At 33.0% G+C, this 7719-nt stretch overlaps 2 long non-coding RNA genes and 1 pseudogene across 4 annotated transcripts; 2 read left to right on the forward strand and 1 right to left on the reverse strand.

Moving 5' to 3' along the window:
- Nucleotides 1–260: 260 nt before the first annotated feature.
- Nucleotides 261–875, reverse strand: LOC112452250 (annotated as a pseudogene).
- Nucleotides 876–5951: 5076 nt separating this feature from the next.
- On the forward strand, nucleotides 5952–6380 carry LOC112452248. Its single transcript, XR_003040478.1, has 2 exons — nucleotides 5952–6223; nucleotides 6297–6380. It is a non-coding gene; the product is annotated as an uncharacterized LOC112452248 (long non-coding RNA).
- Nucleotides 6381–6442: 62 nt separating this feature from the next.
- On the forward strand, nucleotides 6443–7503 carry LOC112452249. 3 transcript variants are annotated; one of them, XR_003040479.1, is made up of 4 exons: nucleotides 6499–6527; nucleotides 6774–6805; nucleotides 7149–7323; nucleotides 7416–7503. It is a non-coding gene; the product is annotated as an uncharacterized LOC112452249 (long non-coding RNA). The 3 variants fall into 3 exon arrangements; XR_003040480.1 differs by having other exon boundaries at nucleotides 6505–6523; XR_003040481.1 differs by lacking the exon at nucleotides 6774–6805 and having other exon boundaries at nucleotides 6443–6594.
- The last annotated feature ends 216 nt before the right edge of the window (nucleotides 7504–7719 follow it).

A 7719-nucleotide genomic window follows, 5' to 3' on the forward strand; every position in this document is an offset into this window, starting at 1 on the left:
ATATCCTAAGAAGCTTTGCGAGCAAGGAAGTTATGGTGCTAAAATATTTTATTTCTTAGCCAAATATATGGATGGAGATATCAACAATAACGTAAAATACCAGTAGTTGGATCATGAAGAATTAGAAAAAGTATTACCTACTGGAGCACAACAGAGTATTTCACAATTTATGTTTACGTAAAGAATAATAATAATAATATAAAATATTGAACTCATTCTTTGATCTTTTATTATTAATATTGTCTATTATTACCGTAATATTAACATTATAGTTAGAGAAATATTTAAAATAATTGCAAATGCAAAACAATAAAATAACGGACAACGAGAGGATCAAACCTTCTTGAATTAGCGACGGTTTGTCTATCTTCGTTCTCTACGCCTAGTGCCTTTGGAAGCGGAGCAGCTCCTCCGGTCATTAAAACCAAGACCATTTTCTTTGCTTTTGCGCTATTCGGAAAATCGACAACCACACCGCCATAAAAGCCAGCTTTAGTGACTTGTGCTGTGATTAATTCAACCTGTTCACCGTTCTCTGGATAGAATTGTAACACTGCTTTTGCGCTTCTTGACAGGCATGCATACAACGTTGAGAAGAAACGATATAAACGTTTTGTAGGATTGTGCAAAGTTTTGCTTGCATAGCACAACCACTGAAGCGCAGAAATACTGATAGCCCCATCAAACGTACCAGCTTTAAATGGCAATCCTTGACCTATATCTCCCAAAATTAAGTCACCATCTAATTCTCTTTCATCAACAGCTACGTCTAAAAATAATGTGTTAATATAATTATATATCAAGATATATATATATATAATCTTTCACGCAAATTTTTACAGACAGCGTTACTAGAGCAACGTGCACAACTTCATTTGAGGTTATAATTGGGTACAACATTTATCGCACGATACTGTTATAATTGCAAATCGGAAACGTACCTCGAGTCCAGCTCTTATGCGATCAACGAAGTCGGGATCGAACGTGTCAGTCGTCACTTTCTGCCAAGCGTAGAGAACCTTCTGTTCCGGCAGCGGTGCAATGGTAACACGATGTAGGGATACGAAATCTCCAGATAAGAGCACGAAGCAATTTAAATTCAGTATATCGCCGGCACGATACGGTGTTACTGCCGTTTCGCGTACGCGCGTGCGGCTCGTGCAAACGTTATTAACGCGCGGCCGCAATCGCAATCGCAGAAACGCCTCGTGTGAACAGGCTCCTTGATCTCAGTACCAGCTCCCTGCCGTCAATATAAAAAATAATATAATAGGTTATTAACTTGTATGTATAAACACTCACGTAAACGTAGTAATAAACAGTAAATAAAATAAGTATAACAGTAATTAATCGTCGCGTCGCGTAAAGAGTCACGATCGGTCTCGCTTCGCGCGTACTTCGTACTTACCGTGTCTCTCGAGTGCTCTCGAGATAAGTTAACTGATGAATAGGTTAACTGATGAACTGACTGACAGCGCGCTAAACAAACGCACTGTCTGCACTGCACTGCACTGCGATACTAACGCTGCTAGCCGCCAGTGTCGAAAAAGTGAAAGTGACGTTTCTCTGATAATTATAATAATATTGAGATGAGAGACGGTCGATGTAGAAGTATTCGTATCTTAAAAATAAATTTTCACATTTGGACTTTGCGTCGCAATATCTCCGCTCGTAGGGCACGTAGCGGAATATTATAAGAGAAACCCTCCCTAATTGGACCCCAAGCTATCGATCAAGCCTATACTTAGAACTTGATCCGTTCACTCGTTATCGAGATCTCAACATCTCGAGTACTCGCAACCCGTCGCGTCACGTAAAAGAGTCACGGTCGGTCTCGCTCCGCGTGTATTTGGCGCGAGACACTACCGTGTCTCTTGATATTATAAAACTTGCATATTAATGATAAGAACTTAATTATCTATATGTGCTGTAAATAGGTAGCTGGTGATTCAAGATCTATTTTTCGACCTATGTAAGAGAGAGATTTGCAGAAGAAAAGAAATATACTAAAGTATTAAGGATCGAACATATTCTTGATGTACTCGGGCCGCGAGGCTGAGCAATAAGGAAAGTATTGTACAAAATACAAAGATTGGACAATATCTCCCCTTATCTTTCATTGACAATTTTAAGATATGCTAAAAACTGATCAAGAAGCTTTCATGCAAGTTGTAAGTAAAGCTGCTTATCACAATTATAATTAATTCTATAAACATTTACAAATAACATTTCTGGTTAGTAGTTACATAATCGTAGTAGATATAAATTTATACAATAAAATCAGGCTTTGAAAATTTAAGAATTAAAGAGAAAAGACTGTAAGAGATATCTCCTCTCCATCCCTCTCTCTCCCTCTTTCTCCCTTTCTCTCCAAGAGTAGTAAATATAATATTTGCAATTTAAAGTCGACAAAGAGATCACCAGTATTTATTTTCAATGTAGTGCCTATACCAAAGATAGTAATTGCGCATTATCTATATCTACTGTGTTTATAGTGATTTTGATTGTGGCGTAACATATGCATATATTTTTTGTTTATGACAATTTATTAGATGAAAAAATAGATGAAAAACTCTAAAAGTGTCAGTAACATACGGACAAAATCATCTAAACGTCATATCAAATAAGTACTAACGCATTCACACTACATTGTTCAATTAGTTTTTTATGCATATAGATCTTCTATATATAAATGTGTGTTGCTTTGTTTTACCCACTGATCTATATATAACTGGATAGTGAATAGGCCGAATTTTGTGAAGCAATATGAACGGCCGCCATGTTGGCCGCAGCGGGCACTTCGGGCGTCATCGGGAGCCGTCGTGAGCGTTCGTGAATCGCCAAGTTTGAAGTTGCACACAGGAGTGAAAATCGCTTTAGTTGTGTTTTTACAGTTAATTTAGGGTGCGTTCCGTTTCACGCATGATGCGCATAATGCATCACTTATCTTTGTTTAATATTTAGTGAACAACAAGGATAAATTATGCATTATGCGCATCATGCATGAAACGGAACGCACTCTTATACATACAATTGTGTAAAATATAAATGCATTTATTGAAATAAATCGCAGATTTTCGAGTGGCTGCTTATTGTTCTGTTAGGTTTAGATTTTTCAGCCAAGACTGCAGTTCTCGTGGCCTTTTCGTTGGCAATCTGAATGAAAAGACAAACTTTGTAATAGTTATTTTTGTTCACTCAATTTGTAATTTTCACGACATTACCTCATGCACGGATTAATTATAATATAGATAATGTATTTTATCTCTAAAAATCGTACGACGTGAAAATAAAACTACAAAAAGCAATAAATTATTCAACATAACCAATAATTTAATATCGAGTGATTGATTGCCATTGATTTATATATAATATATATAATAAATTAGATACTATAATATATACTTACCGGTGAAAAGACCTAGGCACATCTTCACCCTTGTCGCTTTTTCCACAATGTACGCAATTCTTTTTCATTTTTGACAACGAAAAAGTTACCCGATTACAAATTACTAACTTTAACAACATTAAGCGGTTTTAAATTTTTTATCTGTGTGCAACTTCAAACTCGGCGATTCACGAACGCTCACGACGGCTTCCGATGACGCCCGAAGTGCCCGCTGCGGCCAACATGGCGGCCGTTCATATTGCTTCATAAAATTTGGGGTGGGAGTAGGGTATTCACTATCCAGTTATAATATAGATCAGTGGTTTTACCATATTTAGCAGAAAGTTTAAGGCCGGTATTCATAGTCTTCAAGATCGTCTTAAGTAATGTCTTAAGACGCTAATACGGCTCTGTGATTGGTTCATGACATCTTAAGATTGAACTTAAGACGGTCTTAAATAACTATGAATACCAGCCTAAGTATTTATATATAAAAATCTTTTTGCAAATTTTTCATATATTTTTAAGCTTTTAAATTTAATTGAAGTATAGTACAGTAATAACTTTTTACAATTTTCTTTAACGGAGCAAACATACTGATAATATATAAAAGTTGTACAATTTTTGTAAACAGATAAATATTTACATTGACAGCTCGAGATTTTTACTTTGAAATTTTTTAATCATTTTTGTGATATATTTAGCAAATGCTCTAATTGATGTACACCTATTTTTATTATGTAAAAGCATTTATAATTTTATGCAACCAATACGATATATGTAAACTTTCTAAAAAAAGGTAGAATTTTGTCGGTAAAGTTTTTAAATATGGTATGTCCTTCAAAAATAAAAAAAATGCATTTGTATTAATTATCTCTATAATCTATTCAACTGTATAAAACGATCAAATAGAATCTTGTCCTTTAATATGTTCTATAATATCCTATAATATGTGTTATTATATTTTAAAAGTCTTCTGAATTATTTTTCTTGCAATTTATAATAATAAAATAAAATAATAAAATAAATATATAATATAGAATTACAAGTATAAATTTTTTAGGTGAACAAGGTTATGTTAATTGGAGGGAAACATGAAAAGGATTTTATTAGAAGAAGTTTGAGTGTTACATTTTCTGATGACTTAGCCTCCATGTGTTCATGGACTGGCCAAAAAAAAAATTATAAAATTGGAGATACGCGCACACAATTTTGAGCATTAAAAGTAAGTAATTTTTTAAGAGATATATATATTTCTTGCAGTATTAAATGTTATATTTATGTCTCAGAATTTATTAAAATTGTCTCCTATTTTTTTGTAGCAATCATCGTTAAAAAGCAGGACACACACACGTTAAAAATTCTTATGCAACACGTGCATGGAAAGTGCCCCATTACGCACGCTACGCGTGCGTGATAGACCACTTTCCAGGCACTTGCAACATAAAATAGGGAGTGTAAGCCGTGTGTAAAGATGAAAATTCCCGGGTGCGGAGTTTACGCACGAGCCGAAGGCGAGTGCGGTAACCGCACCTGGGAATTTTCATCTTACCTCACTTGTTACACAAATAACTATTACGAAATAAAAGAAAAATATATATCCATAAACTAATACTTTAGATCGTTTTAGTATATATGTCAACTATTCCGGAAACTTTTGTGTTATTTCAATAATTATCATAAGTTTTAATTGCCGTTAAATTAACATTATTTATTTCTTTCATCTAACAATAAACTGTATTGAATTTTTCTTATTCCAGAAGCTTTTAAAGCAATATTCCTTCGGAGTACAGAAAAAGATTTTGAACACTTTGTAATGGAGTGGTTCAGATTCCCAAACGTCCATAAGGAAAGAAAAAAACATTAAAAAGATAATGTAATGTATTTCGGTATATACTCTCCATAAAATAAAATCATTATAGTTTGCCGCGTTATAATTTATAAGTAACTTTTTCACTAAGTTAATTCTACTTTTATTTTTCAGGAAGTGATAAATATATAATCTTACTTGCGTAGCTCCGCGCGAGTGATCCCAGTAAGCAAGGAACATTAAATTAACGTTTAGAAATATTGACTTTATGTGTATTTTTTAAACGTTTTTTAATAATATTATACACATATTTGAAAAATATTATTTTGTAATATGATTTTTCTGAATGTTGTTAAAATATTTTAAAAACGTTACAGAAAATATTTTTCAAATGTTACTCTGACATTTATTTGAGATCAATGCAACAGTTCAAAGTTCCTTGTAATTTGGACTTGGAAATAACGTTGGTAGTATATTAATTTTCTGTTGTTAGAATGTTATTGTTTTATATTGTACGCAACGCTCATCGCGACAGCCATGATGCGTACATTTACGTATGTACAATGCGTGAGTGCGTATACACGCGTGTGGATCGAGCAGTGCGGAGTGCTCTTTATTTAGAATATATTTATATATAAGTAAGTAACTATTATATTCTAAAAGTTGTATATTAATAATAAGAACTCAATTAACCATACGTGCTATGAATAGTAGTTGATATGATTATTTATAACCTATAATTTAGATTAACTACAAATAACGTTCTTTGGGTATCGGTAGAAGCTATATAGTGGAATTATTTGCTATTTTCTTGCAATTTACTGCCGATTATTTTTAGCTGTTTGAACGCGTCGAGATCATGAGCAGACGCACGCTTGTCGCGACAGCCCATCGGAAGCAGTAATAGTTCTGGAGACTGTAGTCGCATTATCTTACATACGTATGATGCGTGAGTGTGTCATATATACGTATGTTTGTGCTTGTGCTGTCGAGCGCTTTTAATTGTATACAACATTTTTATATGAGTAAGTAATTATTATATTCTAAAACTTGCATATTAATGATAAGAACTTAATTATCTATATGTGCTGTAAATAGGTAGCTGGTGATTCAAGATCTATTTTTTGACCTATATAAGAGAGAGATTTGCAGAAGAAAAGAAATATACCAAAGTATTAAGGATCAAACATATTCTTGATGTATGTACTCGGGCCGCGAGGCTGAGCAATATTCAAAGAAAAGTATTATACAATTGTATCGTTTTATATTGTGCGCAACGCTCATCGCGACAGCCATGATGTACATGATTATCTTACATACGATGCGTGAGTACGTATACACGTGTGTCAATCGAGGAGTGCAGAGTGCTCTTTATTTACAGCATATTTATATATAAGTAATAATTTATATTCTAAAAGTTGTATATTAATGATAAGAATTCAATTAACCATACGTGCTATAATTATTTATTGTGCTATGAATAGTAGCTGGTGATGTAGGATTCATTTTCCAATTTACAAGAGAGATTTACAAAAGAGAGGAAATATCAATTAATTTTTTAATGTTCTATAATAGATTTGTCCTTGGACATTAAAAATATCATCAAGGTTCGTCAATGCTATTATTTCAATGGTACCAAACAGTGTAACTTTCTATAAAATAACCTCAAAATTTGACGAAATATGTAAATGATAACGTATAAAGCTGGTACACTATGCATGAAGACGATTTGTTAAAGTATTGTACGGCTTTAATACATCATTGTTTGCATGTACCACTGTAAGAGTAATTTAGTATAAAATTAGTATAAAGTTGATAGATGTAACAAACGATCAGTACAAACAAGACCAAAACTGACTTTTTATTTATTTCTATATTTTTTCACATATATGTGCTATCACACTCTAAAGTATATAAATATATTATTGTAAGCGTATTTTATATGTACAGGGCAATGAATATGTCTTAACATATGGGATCAATTGTTGTATCAAATTCAAAAAACCACCATTTGAAAAATTTGACCCTGGCTAAGATAAACATCAGTGAACAATATATTATAAGGAAAACTCTGTACAAGATACTAGAAATGCTAAAAGATGATCAAGAAGCTTTTACACAAGTCGTAAGTAAAGCTGCTTATTATAATTAAATTATATATATATTAAATTACAACTTTTTTCTTATCTAAACTATATTGAATTCTTCTTGTTTTAGAGGCTATTAGACAACAATTCCTTGTAATACAGAGAAAGACTTGGAACACTTTATAATGGAATGGCTTAGATTTGCAAACATCCGTAAATAAAGAAAAAAATCTTAAAAGGTAAAAAAGTAACATAATGTATTTATGTCTGTTAAGTTAGCACCCCCCATAAAAAAACGGAATAACACATATGCAGAAATTAAGTGCTCTCATGCGTTAATTATATGTGCTCTATTCACGATTTTTGTGCTCGAGCGGTTTTGTGGGAAATTGCAATTGAAACTGGGGGTGCTGGCTTAACGTAAGCTAGCACCC

Source organism: Temnothorax curvispinosus, unplaced genomic scaffold, assembly GCF_003070985.1.
Source record: "Temnothorax curvispinosus isolate PA1 unplaced genomic scaffold, ASM307098v1 QBEX01003126.1, whole genome shotgun sequence".
Lineage (NCBI taxonomy): Eukaryota > Metazoa > Arthropoda > Insecta > Hymenoptera > Formicidae > Temnothorax > Temnothorax curvispinosus.